Source organism: Crinia signifera, chromosome 3 (genome assembly GCF_055691185.1).
Source record: "Crinia signifera chromosome 3, ASM5569118v1, whole genome shotgun sequence".
Classification (NCBI taxonomy): domain Eukaryota; kingdom Metazoa; phylum Chordata; class Amphibia; order Anura; family Myobatrachidae; genus Crinia; species Crinia signifera.
This window is the reverse complement of record NC_139219.1, coordinates 26745729-26764255: the sequence shown is the minus strand read 5'-3', so window position 1 is coordinate 26764255 and position 18527 is coordinate 26745729. Positions and strand designations below refer to the sequence as shown.

General features: G+C 48.1%; 1 protein-coding gene across 1 annotated transcript in view; it reads left to right on the top strand.

Annotated features, from left to right (window-relative positions):
* The window catches only part of LOC146063271 (calpain-13-like), a 75761-nt gene extending 71868 nt beyond the window's left edge, over positions 1-3893 (top strand). Inside the window, exon 24 of the mRNA XM_083175506.1 lies at positions 2945-3893. The gene's annotated coding sequence lies outside the window, so the exon portion shown is untranslated. The remainder of the gene's footprint in view (positions 1-2944) is intronic.
* The last annotated feature ends 14634 nt before the right edge of the window (positions 3894-18527 follow it).

Genomic DNA, 18527 nt, shown 5'->3' with positions numbered 1-18527 from the left:
GCTGTTATTTCTGGATAATGAACACAACGGATAAGATACAGCTGATCTCACAGTGACGGCACCTAACCCCAGACATAGGCAGAGCTGTCAGCATATCCGTCCCAAGGTTCCTCAACGGAAAGCTGGGACACATTCGGTCATTCCCTGAATTCCCAGAGACGTCTCCCTGTGCGTCAGCATCGCCCATTGTCGTTAGCGTTACTGCCACACAGCACCTGGTCAATCGTTTGATTCACATTCATGGTCTTCGGCACACGTGTTCATTTTTTCATACCCCACTTTAAAAACTTCCACTGCGAGCACTGAGTATGAATGTGTAGCTGTTAATGTAGTTGCCAGTTACTGTTAAAGTCCTAACATCTGAGGATGTGGGGGAACCTGTCTAGGACAGAAATGCATTTTGTACCCAACCAGCCAGAGGCAGAACTATGGGAGGCAATGGAGTCAACCACCACCGGGCTCCTGCTTCCATGGGGGCACCTCTCTTCCCCTGTGAGCTTGAATCAGTTAATTGAACGCCATTTCTATCGCTTCTGTGGCGGACTCCCCCTCCTAGCAGGACAATAGACGTCATACTCTCTTTATTGTAAACATAATATTTGCAAGTGTCACACCCTGTATTAGAACCCATGGCTTGTTCCACTAGAAGCAGACACCCTACTGTTTGGGCTATTTGCTCCTGCATAGGAAGCCTGCGCATTCCAGCTATATGAAGTTACTGCACCACACAGCTCTGCCTAATAGTAATGGTTTTGAACTAACAATTATACATAATTGGAATCTGCGCACTTACTGTGCAAGAGCAAATAGCTCTATCAGTAAGATGTCCGCCTCCAGTGCTACAGATCGCTGCGCGGCCTCACGCATATGTACTACGGGCCATGCCCAGTCTATCGATAATCGGCCGCAGTGTGAATTCGCAGCCGTGTAGTCAGGTCTGAATAACCCCTATGCACTAAAGATCCATTTTCATCCATTTCAAATTGACTGAAGTGACGTTGCGTCTGATTCATTTGATATCAAGATATGCATCTTGGCAAAACGTCCAGCGCTAGTGGATTGACGAAAGACCTATCAGCTCACTCCCACCAGACATCTCCCGATGAGTGGAGTCTTGAGGTTAGATGTATACGGACCCATCTATATGTGTGTTTTAGCTCCCTAAAACCCAACATGAATTTATATTGATTTTCATCACATGGTAATCTTTGATGATCTGACAAAGTTCTTTTGCTCTTTCATCGCTGCCTAATTGCCTTTCCTCATGGGATATCAGGACTTAGAACAAGTCAGGATGAATTACAGGCCCTGTATACTGCATTAATTCAAATTAAATCTAAATGCACCCGGCAGGGTCATACATACACCCACATACACCCACATTCCACTGTTTGTGTAAGGGCAAATCACTCCACAGTGTTCTCTCATTCAGTGCCAGATTAAGCCTTCGGAGGGCCTTGGGCACTTTAGAGAGGGGGCCCCCTGCACTTTTTATTACTGGCTGCAAACTGCATGGGAGAATATTACACTGTCAAAACAAAGAGTAAAGGCAGTATAAGCTTGGTCAATGGGTAACTGCAGGGGGGAGATATATATATAATCACTTGAAATGCCTGTGTTTGTCCCTCTGCGCCTTACTCTGTAGGACTGTAAGAGACCTCACAGTCCCAGTGCTGCCTCTGATTAAAAACCCTCCCATGACTAGGCTGCTGCTGCTGTCCTCCATGGGCCTGAGAAGCATGTAATGAGTTCCACCAATCAGAGCTCAGCACAAACCTCTCAGCCTCTGCCCTCTTGTGCAAAGTGTCATGGGACTTAGTCAACTCCCAGTAATGCATTGCACACTTGTGCAGTCAGTGTGCCTTGGCACCCCATGCTCAGCACCATTAATCATTGTCACATTGGCAGATAGGTGAAGCTGCAGCATTACCCCACTCCCATGCACAAAACCTTTAGCTAAAAAAAAATACATGCCAATCACAGGGGGCCCCTAGCTAGAGGGGGGGCCCAGGGGTACTGACCCCTTTTGCCCCTGCTTTAATCAGGCCCTGCGCTCATTTACCCTGTGGATTCCTTGTTAAATCCATTTCTGTAATGCAAAGATAGATGTCATTTACCTAAAAGTGTTTTTTTTTCCCCAAACATAACTTTATTTTGCACTTTGTCATCGCCCCAGCTGTAAAGTGTGTGGCTGTGGTGCGTGAGGTTGTTCATTCGAATCCCCAGCATGGTATATGTTGACCAAATGCGTGTTCTAAATACAGGGGGGATTTAACTAAAAGTTACTGTATTATTGACAAGGAGCCTGCATATTGCATTGAAAAGTGAAGTGTATAAATATAGGGGCGATTCTGGTTAACCCGTCTGCCCAAATGACCCCCCCGACCTTCTATTGATTTTGCAAGGGATCGCAGATGTAAGACACCACTCTGGTGTCTTACATCTGTGAGCGCCCTGTGCAGAAACATCTGCTGTTTCTTATATAGCGCACACATATACCGCAGCGCTTTACAGAATATAGTTGAACATTCAGTCCCTACCCCAGTGGAGCTTACAATCTATATTCCCTACCACATGTACACGCGCACACAGACATTCTAGGGTTGGGAGCCAATTAACCTACCAGTATATTTTTGAATTTTGGGAGGAAACCGGAGCACCCGGAGGAAACCCACGCAAGTACGGCAAGAATATACAAACTCCACACAGTTAGGGCCATGCTGGGTATTGAACCCATGACCTCAGTGCAGTGAGGCAGTAATGCTAACCATTACACCGTCCGTATCAGCATAAGTGTCCACATTTTCACGTAGTTCTGACCCAGAATCAGGCCGATATTATCCAGGAGGTAGATTGCAACGGAGAAGACTTCATATATGTCTTTACTACTGTATTGTTTAAGTTAAAACAATTCTATACAAATAATGTACATTTGCATTTCTAGGTACTTGGTGGGAGAATAATCCGAAGACTGAAACACGAGACAGGCGCAGTCACCTCATAACCCGCCGAACGATACACAGAGGAAATTGCTGAATGTTTTTGTATTCTGTAGATTATTTGTAAAATGTTTAAAATGTTCTGTGTTTAATACCCCTTTTACACTGCCGCAAAACCCGGGTCAGCGGCGGGTCAGACCCGGGTCAGCGGTGGTGTAAATGGGTCAAGCCGTTTTCATTTACACGGGACTTCTACCCAGATCCTGACCTGGGTTGAACACGGCTAGGACCTAGGTAGAGGGCAATGTAAATGGGTACACCGGATCACCCAACCCGGCTCCCGTTTACATCAGTGGGGGAAGCCCAACCTCCAGACCGCAGCGTCTTGCGGTCAACTTGGAGGCAGGCAGGAGGTGAATGGATGCCTGTGTGTGGTATCCTAGTGGACAGGGGCTGGGGGGGTGCACAGGGGCTGGTAATAGCCCAGCAGCTTACCTTGGTGCTGGGCTTGCCCCAGCGCGGCAATCGGCGGTCCCGGCAGGGGTGATTGTGGTCCCGGAGCTTGGAGATGATGTCATCTCCAAGCGCCGCCTCCGTCTATACTGCAGGTAGGCACCGCAGTGTAAACGGTGCAAATCCCGGATCCGACCTGGCTTGGATCCGTATTCCAAATGCCAGGTCAGATCCAGGATTTTTGGTGTAAAAGGGGTATAAGTGACATGTTTGAAGTTTATTTTATAGCAGTTGTGGAATAGGGTCTAGCTGAGATCCAAGTGACAACTGCAACAGACAATAGCGTTCTCATTGTGTGACCAGAGTCTTTCTTACGGCGAGGAGAAGGTATCATCGCACGGCTCATGTAGATAATGTGTTAGAAGATTTCACTAAAAGCTTGAGACAATAACTTAAATATCAGATAAAAGTTTGATGGATTGTTTTCAGTTTTTAAATGAATTTAACAGAAATAATAAATATAACTAAATATAATGGTAGTCTGTGTGTTCGGGAGTATCGACGATGTACATTGTTAAAGACGACAGTTTTGTGTAACATTACTAACTCTAAAAAGAAGCAAGGAACAGCGTCTGGTATATGCCATATATAACCAACAGTCCCCCGTATATCCCATATACAGAATGCGGCCATCACAGCGCCCGGTATATCCCATATACAGGATATGGCCATCACAGCGCCCGGTATATCCCATATACAGAATGTGGCCATCACAGCGCCCGGTATATCCCATATACAGAATGTGGCCATCACAGCGCCCGGTATATCCCATATACAGAATGTGGCCATCACAGCACCCGGTATATCCCATATACAGAATGCGGCCATCACAGCATCCAGTATATCCCATATACAGAATATGGCCATCACAGCGCCCGATATATCCCATATACAGAATGCGGCCATCACAGCGCCCGGTATATCCCATATACAGAATGCGGCCATCACAGCGCCCGGTATATCACATATACAGAATGCCACCATCACAGCACCCGGTATATCCCATATACAGAATGCGGCCATCACAGCGCCAGTATATCCCATATACAGGATATGGCCATCACAGCGCCCGGTATATCACATATACAGGATATGGCCATCACAGCGCCCGGTATATCACATATACAGAATGCGGCCATCACAGCATCCAGTATATCCCATATACAGGATGCGGCCATCACAGCACCCGGTATATCCCATATACAGGATGCGGCCATCACAGCGCCCGGTATATCCCATATATAGAATGCAGCCATCACAGCACCCGGTATATCCCATATACAGGAGGCGGCCATCACAGCGCCCGGTATATCCCATATACAGGATGCGGCCATCACAGCGCCCGGTATATCCCATATACAGAATGTGGCCATCACAGCGCCCGGTATATCCCATATACAGAATGTGGCCATCACAGCGCCCGGTATATCCCATATACAGAATGTGGCCATCACAGCGCCCGGTATATCCCATATACAGAATGCGGCCATCACAGCATCCAGTATATCCCATATACAGAATATGGCCATCACAGCGCCCGATATATCCCATATACAGAATGCGGCCATCACAGCGCCCGGTATATCCCATATACAGAATGCGGCCATCACAGCGCCCGGTATATCACATATACAGAATGCCACCATCACAGCACCCGGTATATCCCATATACAGAATGCGGCCATCACAGCGCCAGTATATCCCATATACAGGATATGGCCATCACAGCGCCCGGTATATCACATATACAGGATATGGCCATCACAGCGCCCGGTATATCACATATACAGAATGCGGCCATCACAGCATCCAGTATATCCCATATACAGAATGTGGCCATCACAGCATCCATTATATCCCATATACAGAATGCGGCCATCACAGCGCCCGATATATCCCATATATAGAATGCAGCCATCACAGCACCCGGTATATCCCATATACAGGAGGCGGCCATCACAGCGCCCGGTATATCCCATATACAGGATGCGGCCATCACAGCATCCAGTATATCCCATATACAGAATGTGGCCATCACAGCGCCCGGTATATCCCATATACAGAATGTGGCCATCACAGCGCCCGGTATATCCCATATACAGAATGCGGCCATCACAGCACCCGATATATCCCATATACAGAATGCGGCCATCACAGCACCCGATATATCCCATATACAGAATGCGGCCATCACAGCGCCCGCTATATCCCATATACAGAATGCGGCCATCACAGCACCCGATATATCCCATATACAGAATGCAGCCATCACAGCGCCCCGTATATCCCATATACAGAATGCCGCCATCACAGCACCCGGTATATCCCATATACAGGATGCGGCCATCACAGCGCCCGGTATATCCCATATACAGTATGCGGCCATCACAGCACCCGGTATATCCCATATACAGTATGCGGCCATCACAGCACCCGGTATATCCCATATACAGAATGCCGCCATCACAGCACCCGGTATATCCCATATACAGGATGCGGCCATCATAGCACCCGGTATATCCCATATACAGTATGCGGCCATCACAGAGCCCGATATATCCCATATACAGAATGCGGCCATCACAGCGCCCGGTATATCCCATATAAAGAATGCCGCCATCACAGCACCCGGTATATCCCATATACAGGATGCGGCCATCATAGCACCCGGTATATCCCATATACAGTATGCGGCCATCACAGAGCCCGATATATCCCATATACAGGATGCGGCCATCACAGCGCCGATATATCCCATATACAGTATGCGGCCATCACAGAGCCCGATATAGCCTATATACAGGATGCGGCCATCACAGAGCCCGATATATCCCATATACAGTATGCGGCCATCACAGAGCCCGATATATCCCATATACAGGATGCGGCCATCACAGCGCCCGGTATATCCCATATACAGGATGCAGCCAGCACAGCGCCCGATATATCCCATATACAGTATGCGGCCATCACAGAGCCCGATATATCCCATATACAGTATGCGGCCATCACAGAGCCCGATATATCCCATATACAGGATGCGGCCATCACAGAGCCCGATATATCCCATATACAGTATGCGGCCATCACAGAGCCCGATATAGCCCATATACAGGATGCGGCCATCAAAGAGCCCGATATATCCCATATACAGGATGCGGCCATCACAGCACACGGTATATCCCATATACAGGATGCAGCCATCACAGCGCCCGGTATATCCCATATACAGGATGCGGCCATCACAGCGCCCGGTATATCCCATATACAGGATGCGGCCATCACAGCACACGGTATATCCCATATACAGAATGTGGCCTTCACAGCGCCTGGTATATCCCATATACAGGATGCGGCCATCACAGCGCCCGGTATATCCCATATACAGAATGCGGCCACCACAGCGCCCGGTATATCCCATATACAGGATGCAGCCATCACAGCGCCCGGTATATCCCATATACAGAATGTGGCCATCACAGCGCCCGGTATATCCCATATACAGGATGCAGCCATCACAGCGCCCGGTATATCCCAAAGACAGGATGCGGCCATACAGGGAGGTTTTTTCCTCCCCCTCCTCCACTCCCTGGTGACAGGTGTCACAGGCAGCCCCCCCCCCACAGGATACCCCCTGGACCGGACTCTACTAGCTCTGGACTGCATATTATAATGTCCGGTCCGGGGGTCTTGTCCTGGTCTGGTTTTTACCCATACCCCTTGCATCAGCATATTGAATGCCGGCATCCTGACCACCAGGATGCTGACTGCATCACATATATACATAGACACACATGCACACACATTGGAAACCCCCCCCCCCCCTCCCCCACAATATAGTCCAAAAGCACAGAGTTTGGAATATACAGTATAATGCATTGCATGAAGTACACAGAGCATACAGGGTGAGGCGAGCACACAGATATACTATAACTGTACTGCAAGAGGATTATGCTGGGTACACACCAAAACGATTTGGATTGGATGCAAATCGCATGCAAATCGTATGTAAATCGGATCGTACGATTTACATAAAATTTGCATACGATTTACATACGATTTGCATACGATTTGCATACAATCCGATCCCCTCTGTATTCAGATGAATGGATCTTTTACAGATCCTACCTGCAGCAGGTAGGATCGGATTCAGATCCAATTCAGATCCAACCAAACGATTTTGACCAAATCTGCATCCAATCTGCATCCAATCAGTCTGAATTGGATCCAGATTGATGGGATTGTGCCAAAATCGTTTTGGTGTGTACCCAGCATTACACACTGGTGGGATCCAGATGGCTCAGCAGAGCAGCGGCGTGCAAGGGGACTCCCTACTGCCCCTCCCCACCTCCACCGCAGGACACTGCCAGCACCGGGTTGGACACGGGACAGTTCTGAACAACAGGGACTGTCCCGCGAAAAATGGGACAGTTGGGAGGCAGCTCAGGCAGGCACTCCAGGGGGCAGATCACATCTCCCGGACCACAGCTCTAGGTTCGGGCTGCGAAACCACGCCCCCTAACTTGAGAAACCACACCCTATCCCACAAGGCCTCTTTTTGAGGAAGCTGCACTAGGTGCCTATTTAGGCAGGGACTGATTATGTTTAATTATAGTTACAAAATACAAATCTGCCTTGAAATCAAGGCACTAGTACGGTAACTATAATACAATGCTGCCATCTAGTGGTCAAGTGGATAAAGGCAGTCAGTGTGAAAATACAGTACAGAATACACGTGTATTTTAATTGTGTATTTTATGAACCTGTGAAGTCTAGGTTACTTAATTACTTTACACATAATCTGCTATGGTTATCTTCATGTTAATTTGTTCATCTTCAAATATCAAAATGATAAGTGTTTCATTCATTTCTTGCCAATTCCTTAATTACATCTATCCTTGTGTCTGCCCCCCTCACCCCAACACCCACAGGATTCTGGACACAGAGTTTGAGGCATGCCAATGGTCCAGGTTTTAAGTATATCCCTGGCTCAGTACAGCTAATACCCCTTATACATTGCATATAGGACCCGGGTTATTGCTGAGTTGGTGATGTGTTGACTCAAGTCAAGGTGCAGTGTGAAAGCACCACAGTTTATAACCCGGGTTGACCAACCTGGCAATTCAACCCGGGTTGTAACCAGTTGCGGTTTTACCTATGGGCTGAAGGGCTGCAGCCCCCCCCCCCCCCCCCCCCCCCCAGGTAAAATCCACCACTGTAGTGAAGCCAGATGCAGTCTGTGAGACTGCACTAACATCACTACGACTGGCAGTGACTTCCTATTGGAAATCCGACCAACCAATCACCAAGGCAGTCCCATTGGGAGGTGTTCCCTCCCTCCAGGATGCCTCTCTATGGGCTGCCGTGTGGCACCTGTGATCATAGTACAGGCACCAGGAATGCTGCGTCTGTGTGTGGCGGGGACCAGTAGGCGTGGCGGGGGGGGGGGGTGTCGCCTACATTGTGGCCAGTGGCAGCCCCCCTCATCAGTCCACAGACTGCACGGACATTTGCTGGTGAGTGACTTGTAAATGGATCTAGGGCTGCGATACATATTTTCACAACCTTTTCGCAGGCATTGCACTGGGTGGGATTTCCCTCTGGCTGGGTGGGGGTTACCTGACTGCAGGGCTCTGCATATTAGCAGCCCAGCGATCCGGCCTGCATAACCCCCATAGTTGGATAGAATTATTATTCTAGTTCATAGAACAGTTAATATCAGTTGTACATTTATGTGTTCCTACATGTAACGCGAAGCGCAGGGTTTCCATGAGAACTAGCATTAATGTACTGAGCCTTCCATGAAAAGTATTTGGATATTGGGTACAATATACCGTCGCTTGGGTACTACTGAATTCCGAGTATTTCAGAGTGGAAATTCTCAGGGACCCTCAGCTTCAAGGACAGCGCAGGACTATGGCAGCATAATAGGCACTGTACTGATTCTATGTGCCATATTTATTTGATTCTCTCTTTTTGTAATCGTCTGCTACAGCCTCTCATACAATTCGGGTATGCGTTTGTGTGCATTGTGCCACTATGCGTACATAGTGGTCTATTTAATAAGCTGTGGAGAGAGATGACGTACAGAGAGATAAAGTACCCCTCAAACAGCTGTTAATTGCCATATTACAGGATGTGTATGAAAAATTACAGTTAGGAGCTGGTTGGTTAGTAGTTTATATAGCTCCACTTTATAATAGACCTCATAGTTTCCATCAGTTATGGTAGTGCTGACATAAAAATGTATATACAAGGGCATAGCTAACATAGATGTAGCTGCTATGGGGCCCAGGGCTGAGGGACCACATTCTCTGTCACAGTTACATGTGTTATTATACACAAGGGTGTAGCTACCTATAGCTAGGGGGTGCAGCTGCTATGGGGCCCAGAGCTGAGAGGGGTCACCTTCCCGGTCACAGTTACATGTGTTATATACAGGGTGTAGCTACCACATAGTTGCCTCCCCTCCTGTATTCTGCAGGAGACTCCCTGAAATTGCAGCAATCTCCCTCATTAGTCTAGCAATCTCCCTCTATACCTCATTAGTCTAGCAATCTCCCTCATGTCACCTAGCACAAATTACACTGTTACATGTTTGACAGTTGCCGCCTCATTAGTGAGGGAATGCCAGACCTCCCGTTACCACAGTGGACATGGCCAGGGGCTGGGGACAGGCGCTCAGCTGGACTGCTGGGGGAGGACAAGGTAGGCGGCAGCAGTAGCACAGCACTCAGCATGTGTGGGGGTTGGGCTTGGTTGTTGTAAGTGTTAACTCCACTTTCTGGAGTAGTGGAAGCCCTCTTGACAAAAAAAATGCACGGTGCACATTCGGAAAGGGGTTTAACTGTGGCCACACCTACTTTACAAATGGCCACGCACCCTTCTCGAATGTGTATCGATTTCTGCCCTTCAGATGTTGGAGGGAATGTATATACAGGGTGTAGCTACCATAGGTGCAGGGAGTGCAACTGCTATGGGGCCCAGAGCTGAGAGGGGCCACCTCCCCTGTCACAGATACATGTGTTATATACAGGGGTATAGCTACCATAGGTGCAGGGAGTGCAGCTGCTATGGGGCCAGAGCTGAGAGGGGCCACCTCCCCTGTCACAGTTACATGTGTTATATACAGGGGTATAGCTACCATAGGTGCAGGGAGTGCAGCTGCTATGGGGCCAGAGCTGAGAGGGGCCACCTCCCCTGTCACAGTTACATGTGTTATATACAGGGGTATAGCTACCATAGGTGCAGGGAGTGCAGCTGCTATGGGGCCAGAGCTGAGAGGGGCCACCTCCCCTGTCACAGATACATGTGTTATATACAGGGGTATAGCTACCATAGGTGCAGGGAGTGCAGCTGCTATGGGGCCAGAGCTGAGAGGGGCCACCTCCCCTGTCACAGATACATGTGTTATATACAGGGGTATAGCTCAGGGTTGCCGACATTGAAGAACTCCTCTCCGGGAGAAGCCCGGAGAGGAATCTAGCATTACTCGTTTTGGGGGCGGGGCTTAACTGTGACGTCATTAAGCCCCGCCCCCATTACAAGAAATAGCCGAAATGACAGTTATCCATGGAGGGGGCGGTGCTAAAACGTCACGATTGTGCCGTTTTAGCTCCGCCCCCTCCCCTGAGACCCGCGGATTGCGGCATATAATGCCGCGATCGGGGGGCTCAGTGGGGGTCCCCCTGATTCCGGGAGGGTTGCCCACCCTTCCGGGGGCCGGGAGGAAGGACCCGATTTTCGGGAGACTCCCGCAAATTCCGGGAGGGTCGGCAACCCTGGTATAGCTACCATAGGTGCAGGGAGTGCAGCTGCTATGGGACCCAGTGCTGGTTTTGGGTTCTCTTTATGTCTTTTTATCCTACTGTTGCTTTTGAAACTTAGAATTCTCCTGATGCGCCGTATGACATCAGTGATACGAGTCATGCGACATTAGCCATTCTGTCATCATTTTATTTTAATTGTTATGATCCAAAACACTAATTAGAAACAGTATACAGAACAATCACAACGTCTGCGCCTGGGTGAGTGGGACCCGTCTCGTCGTACAGGAACGATATGACAATTGTAGCTGATTACCGCAGAATGTCAGGGAAACGTTGAATAGGCCACAATTACACTACAATTAGGCATGTGTCTATATTTAGCAAAAATAAATAAAAATATATTCGCCAATCGCTACTGTAAGCACCGGCTCATAATTGGAAACACAAGCAGCCGCTTCGCACCCTCGACGAGCTTGTTATTCACCAAATTACACCCTGTCTTCTGCAGAGCGGCGCGGTTTTAATAATTTGCCTTTTTGATCAATTATTTCTCCCTTTATGTATTCAGCTGTCTAGACCGAGCGCTGCGCAGCTTGTTATGACTCACACAATGATTAAAACGTGGTGTATTTAAATAATGATAAAGTGATCCCAATTATTTTCTGCGTGCGGTGTGTAATGTCAGCGTCTGCGAGGTTATCGTGTGCGCTCGGAATTAGGGTTTTGGGTAAGGAGAACAGGTGTCTCCTTGGCGGAGATCCAGCGAGGGCAGAATTAATACATAAAATTACTTCTCAGGACTAATGGTGTCATTTTATCTGCACCGCCGGCCTACGGATCAGACTCGTCTCATAATGCCGATTCTCTGTAATCAGTGATGTAATGTATATTCCTCCTGATTATTTCATGTGAACTATAATTACAGCAAATAGCTAATAATATGTTTATTATATAATAATCTATATAATAAAGTTGGAGTGTGTGTGTGTGTGTGTCTGTTGCATTGCGAACACACCGTGGCACTCAGAGCCACCAAACTCAGCAATAAGATACCTCTGGACCCGGTGGTGTGCACCTCAAAGCCGTTTTGGGGAAATTTCACTTAGAAATGCCAAAAAACACCAAGTTTTAATTTGCCTTCGTTGATGATCGGGAAAAAAGATTGACGATCTGGGAAACCGATGACGAAGGAACAACTCCTGGGGCGAGATTTAGTGAAGCGATTTTTTTTTAAAAATGTGCGATTTAGGTGACAATCGCACTATATTGCATTTTTTTTTAAATTGCGTTTTTGCTGTGAATTCGCATATCTAATGTGATGCGCATTGACGGACAAAAAATGCTATATTGTGAGATATGAGGTGATTTAAAAGCTAAAAAAGTGCGATTTCTGGCTCTGGTCAAGTGCGATTTTGTGACCAACAGGAATGTGATTTACTACACTACCTTGCCACTCCTTACAACCTCCTAAGTTATTGGGCCATCAAAGTCCACTAAATTATGCATCACAAACCCTATAAAAAGGGGCACAGGGGCCATTTTGAGCTTTGATAGGAAGTAAGGAGCATACAATGGAGAGAGCAGTGATGAGAGGTGCAGAGGTGAGAGTCAGATGTGCCAGAGTTATGGTGTGTACACATGGTACTTTTTGCCTTCCGATGTTGACGATATAGTCAACATCGGATCGGAATCGGATGCAGATTGCAAGGGTTTTAACCCTTGCGATCCCAATGCGCGTTCACGTATTGCAAGGCAGAAAGTCTTGTCTGCCATGACTATATAGTGCAGATCTGCACTATATAGTCAGACTTGTATGCAAATCGGATGTGCCTTCAGATACTATCCACGATCCCATCTGATCGGATTGTGGATAGTATCTGAAGGCACATCTGACAGTGTGTACACACCATAAGGCGTCTATACATTTATTTGGCTTGAAACTCTAACACACACTTTAAGCTAGCTTAACTAAAAATAACTAACGCTGACACAATAAAGACACGGACACCGTAACAATTAGATTTAAAGGTCATAAGTATATTTATTAATGTGGTATGACCCTCTCGTAAAGGGCTGGCAATAAGGCGCCACGGAATGCTCAGCTCTAGTCACATCTCAAAAATGGCGGCGACTTAAACGCCACAACTGATTGATATTAAATATGGGAATGACTGAGACGGCCCATCTGACTAAGGCACAACCTAACGCTGGGAAGTCTCACCACCCCCGCTCTGGCCGGTGTGGACACTCACCGCGCCCCCCCCCCCCCCCCCCCCCAAAAAAGGCAGGACACCGTGCTGTCTTTCCAGGGGGCAGTGCCTCCCAGCGCCCTCTCATGCCACAAGTGACCGCTGTATTGTGACGCCCTACCGCCTTAATTGAAATAATGGTAAATGTACCAATGATTTGACTATAAATTGAAATGCCAAAGGCAAGGGAGGGTGGGTGGAGCTGAAGAAATTCTGCAAGAGGAAGTACTCCCTTTAAGGACCTGCCTATATACCCCTCTCCCTAAGATCACGCCCCCCCCCCCCCCCCCCCTTCCCTCCAGTTCACCCAAAGGCTAACTAAACAAAACTGAAACCAACTTTAAACACACTAGCAGTCATTAACTCTTTCCTGCCAACCCAAAAAATGTAAGCCTCTTAAGTACGCTCTGGCTTAGGCAGCCCTTGCTTAATCTTAGAGGCAGCAGAGGTCCACTATCAGGTAGTGGAGGGGGAGGCACCAGTGTCCCTCTCACATCTAGCTGTCAGTGCGGGGTGAGCTGGCTGTGGAGGAGGGAGGCAGAGCTGGACCCTGGTTCTGTAAGTATATTGATGTAAAAGTGAGGTGTGTGTGTGTGTGTGTGTAATAAAGTTGTACTTTTCTCTGTGTGTATTTTTTATTTTAACATTCTTTTTACAGGTGGACTACAAGTTCCAGCAGGCCCATTAATGCCCTGCATGCTGGGACTTGTGGTTCTCCAAGTACCAGCATGCGGGGGATGTCTGCTGGCACTTGTAGTTCTCCTGCATAAAGCAATGTTACGTATGTGAGATTTAACACTATCAGACCGGCGTCCACTGGCCACGGATGCCGGTGACAGCCCCAGGCTTCAGCCCTGGATGGGTGAAGCCTGGGGGGGGGGGGGGGGGAAACCACTTTATTGGGGGGGTCTCCACTCCTCCAGGTACCATGTCCAAGGCTGACCAGCCACGGTGCTCATGTCCAAGAGTCTGGGGCTGGTTTCAGAAATACGGGGGACCCCTACGCTTTTTGTCCCCCGTATTTTTGAAACCAGGTCCGGCTCAATGAGCCCGGGGCTGATTATGCTCAGGAGGGGGGACCCCACTCCATTTTTTTATTTTATTTTCACTTTTACACATATTTTAACACAGAACCATACACAGATCTCAATGATCTGTGCATGGTTCTGTCAAATTTGCCAGTCAGAACCTGGTCTATTTTTTTGGCGATTTTTAGACATTTTTTTTTTGCCAACTTCTAAATTCACATACCATTAAATTGGCGAATTCTATATTTTTCAATGGGAAAACATCTGGATGCGAATTGAGAAATTGCCACTTCTGAATGTGCAAATTCACGGCAAAAAGTGAGATTTTTGCCGCAATCCGCATCCCATTAAGTTGGCGATTTAGGAAACAGCGCATTCGGACGTTTTTGCTATAAAAATCGCCAAAATTAAAACCTCACGCCATTTTTTTTTTATTTTTAAAACACAAAATCGCACATTTTAACAAATTCGCAACATTTTCATGACTAAAAAATTGCACATTTTCATGACTAAAAATCGCACATTATCGCAACATATCGCACCTTTTTGCCGCAAATTCGCATCTCATTAAATTTGCGAATTCACAGCAAAAATGTGATTTCTAAAAAATGCGATATAGTGCGATTTTAAACAAAATCGCACATTGTGCTCCCGGTGTTTTCCCCTCCTGAGGGGGCAAAAAATAGGGACAAGTTGAATAAATTGGACGTTGTCCGCGCCTTGCAGATTTATGTGGAAAGAGTAAAGGGTATACGCAAATCTGATTTGCTTTTGGTGTTGTATGATGTGCATAAGATTGGGTGGCCTGCTTCTAAGCACACCATTGCCAGATGATTAAGGTCGGTGATTGCTTATGTTTACACCAAGGGAGGTCGACCTGTTCAATGCACATACCACCAGGTCAGTTGCTTCCTCTTGGGCTGTGCGTCATGGGGCTACAGCGGAGCAGTTGTGCAGGGCTGCCACTTGGTCCTCTGTTCATATCTTTACCAAATTTTACAGATTTCATGAGTTTGCGTCGGAGGATGCCTCATTTGGATGGGCAGTAATGAGAACTGGCAGTCTGAGCGTACCCTCCCAAAGGACCGGCTCGTGAACGTCCCAAGGTTAGCTGTGTCCAGGGCCGGCGCCACCACTAGGCAAATCTAGGCATTTGCCTAGGGCGCCGGCCACTGGAGGGCGGCATTTCGCCCCCCCCCCCCCCGTGCCGCGGGCGTACCTGTCCTGCGGCTGTGTATATAAAGCTTGCGGCGGCAGCGGGGGGTCCCTGCAGTCAAGAAATAATGAGCGCTATCCGCCTGGCTACGCGGAAGCGCTTCTGTTGTGGAAACACTGGCCGCACGCTGATTGGCTGAGATTCAGGCAATCAGCGTGCGCCGTGAGGCCAGTGTTTTCACAACAGAAGCGCTTCCGCGTAGCCAGGCAGATATCGCTCGTTATTTCTTGACTGCAGGGACCCCCTGCTGCCGCCGCCGTCGCAAGCTTTATATTCACAGCCGCAGGACAGGTACACCCCCCCCCGGCACCGGGGCGCCCCCACCCCGACTCGCCTGGGGCTCTCCGGCCCTGGCTGTGTCACCAGGATGGACTCAGAGAAAGGATTTCGAACTGTAAGTTCTTACAAAAATCCCCTTTTTTCTTCAGTGTGAAAGGATCAACACAGGTCTTAAGTCCTGGCACTCGAAGCCTGCTATTGACCAGGGCCAAAGTGCCGGGATTAAGACCCATGTTGACCCTTTTACACCACAGAAAACCCTGGGTTTTTCAGCAAATTCCCAGGTTAAAAAGCTTTAACCCGGTAATTTGATTCTGGTGTGAATTGGGGTCAGGCTGCGGCCGGTGTGAAAGGGGCATAAGCTACACACGATCCAATGTAGCTCACCCAGGGCTAGTGATTTATCAGCCTGTGGAGGGATGTAGACAACTGAAAGGACAATAGAGCTGAACTCACATGGTAGATAGAAAGGTCTCACTTTGATGGAGTGCAAGTGAGCTTTCAGGACACAGACATCCGTAGCCCAGGAAGAGTTCACCATAGAGCACACACCTCCTCCCATTGCCTGATTCCATGGCTCTATCTTACCGGGAGACAGAGAACCCCTCCAGTGCAACCGCGCAGTCTGGTACATTAGTCTCTAACCACATCTCGGTAAAGACCAGCGGTGTAGCTAGGTGCCATGGTGCCCGGAGCAAGGGCATATTTCGCGCCCCCCCCCCCCAACCGGTAATTAATTGGGGGCGTGGCTAACATGTGTATATATATATATATATATATATATATATATATATATATAGCGTGGGGGGGCGGACCGGCACTCAATCCCAGACGGTTGTTTCTGCTCCGGTGCCTTCCAATATAGAGTGGATAACTTGAAGAACACAGCGGCGGCACTCGGAGACTTGTAAATAAACAGCTTTATAAAATCATCAAACAGGTGCAAACAAAGACCGACGTTTCGGGGGGAAGCCCCGTTTTCAAGGTCACTCCTGCACCTTGAAAACGGGGCTTCCCCCCGAAACGTCGGTCTTTGTTTGCACCTGTTTGATGATTTTATAAAGCTGTTTATTTACAAGTCTCCGAGTGCCGCCGCTGTGTTCTTCAAGTTATATATATATATATATATATATATATATATATATATATATACACACAGTTTGTTTTATCACGGTCTACTATTGTAAAGCGCAACGGAATCTGCTGCGCTATATAAGACGCTGTAACGGAATCTGCTGCACTATATAAGACGCTGTAACGGAATCTGCTGCGCTATATAAGACGCTGTAACGGAATCTGCTGCACTATATAAGACGCTGTAAAAGAATCTGCTGCGCTATATAAGATGCTGTAATGGAATCTGCTGCGCTATATAAGACGCTGTAATGGAATCTGCTGCGCTATATAAGACGCTGTAACGGAATCTGCTGCGATATATAAGGTGCTGCAACGGAATATGCTGACGCTATATAAGACGCTGGAACGGAATCTGCTGCGCTATATAAGACACTGTAACGGAATCTGCTGCACTATATAAGACGCTGAAACGGAATCTGCTGCGCTATATAAGAAGCTGTAACGGAATCTGCTGCGCTATATTAGACTCTGTAACGGAATCTTCTGCGCTATATAAGACACTGATACGGAATCTGCTGCGCTATATAGGACACTGTAACGGAATCTGCTGTGCTATAAGATGCTGTAAATAAATAAAGATATATACAGCACATCAGGGAGGCAGCAGAAGCCAGACAGATTCACTCACTCTCTCTCCCTCCCTCCCCCCCAAATCACAAGTTTATTAATATGTTTATTAACATCATTATTAAGCTGTAAAATAAAAATCCACCTTGAATAAAGCGATAATAGCAGGAACAGGGCGGCACGGGCGGTAGCAGAAACCCTTCTCCTCCTCCAGGCTACAGCTTAGCAGAGCGAGGCAGGTGACTCTGGGAGGAGTCTGGAGTGCTGCTGCTGCGCTGCGCTGCCAGGAAGACAGACCGAGCAGCAGCAACAATTTAGAGAGGAAGAATCGAGGAGTGAGTGAGTGAGTCAGCCGCCCGGCCTCCGTCCATGACGCTTGGCGGCAGGGACCAGGGGAGCTGAGGAGGGCAGGCGCCGGGCAGGGCAGCTGCCAGCGCACGCTGCCTGCCGTGTTAGTTTTACTAGTGTGTGACTGAGTCTGTGTCACAGACTCTGTTATGTTAACTTTATGCAGGGATCATTTGCGGGGGGGGGGGGGCGGGCCGGCGGCGCCATTCCACCAATTAGTCCAGGGGTGCTGCTAACTGTACTGTATAATTCCAGGGGTGCTGCTAAGTGTGCAGTATCAGTCCAGGGGTGCTGCTAAGTGTGCAGTGTCAATCCAGGGGTGCTGCTAAGTGTGCAGTGTCAATCCAGGGGTGCTGCTAAGTGTGCAGTGTCAATCCAGGGGTGCTGCTAAGTGTGCAGAATAAATCATGAGGTGCTGCTAAGTGTGCAGTATTAGTCTAGGGGTGCTGCTAAGTGTGCAGTATTAGTCCAGGGGTGCTGCT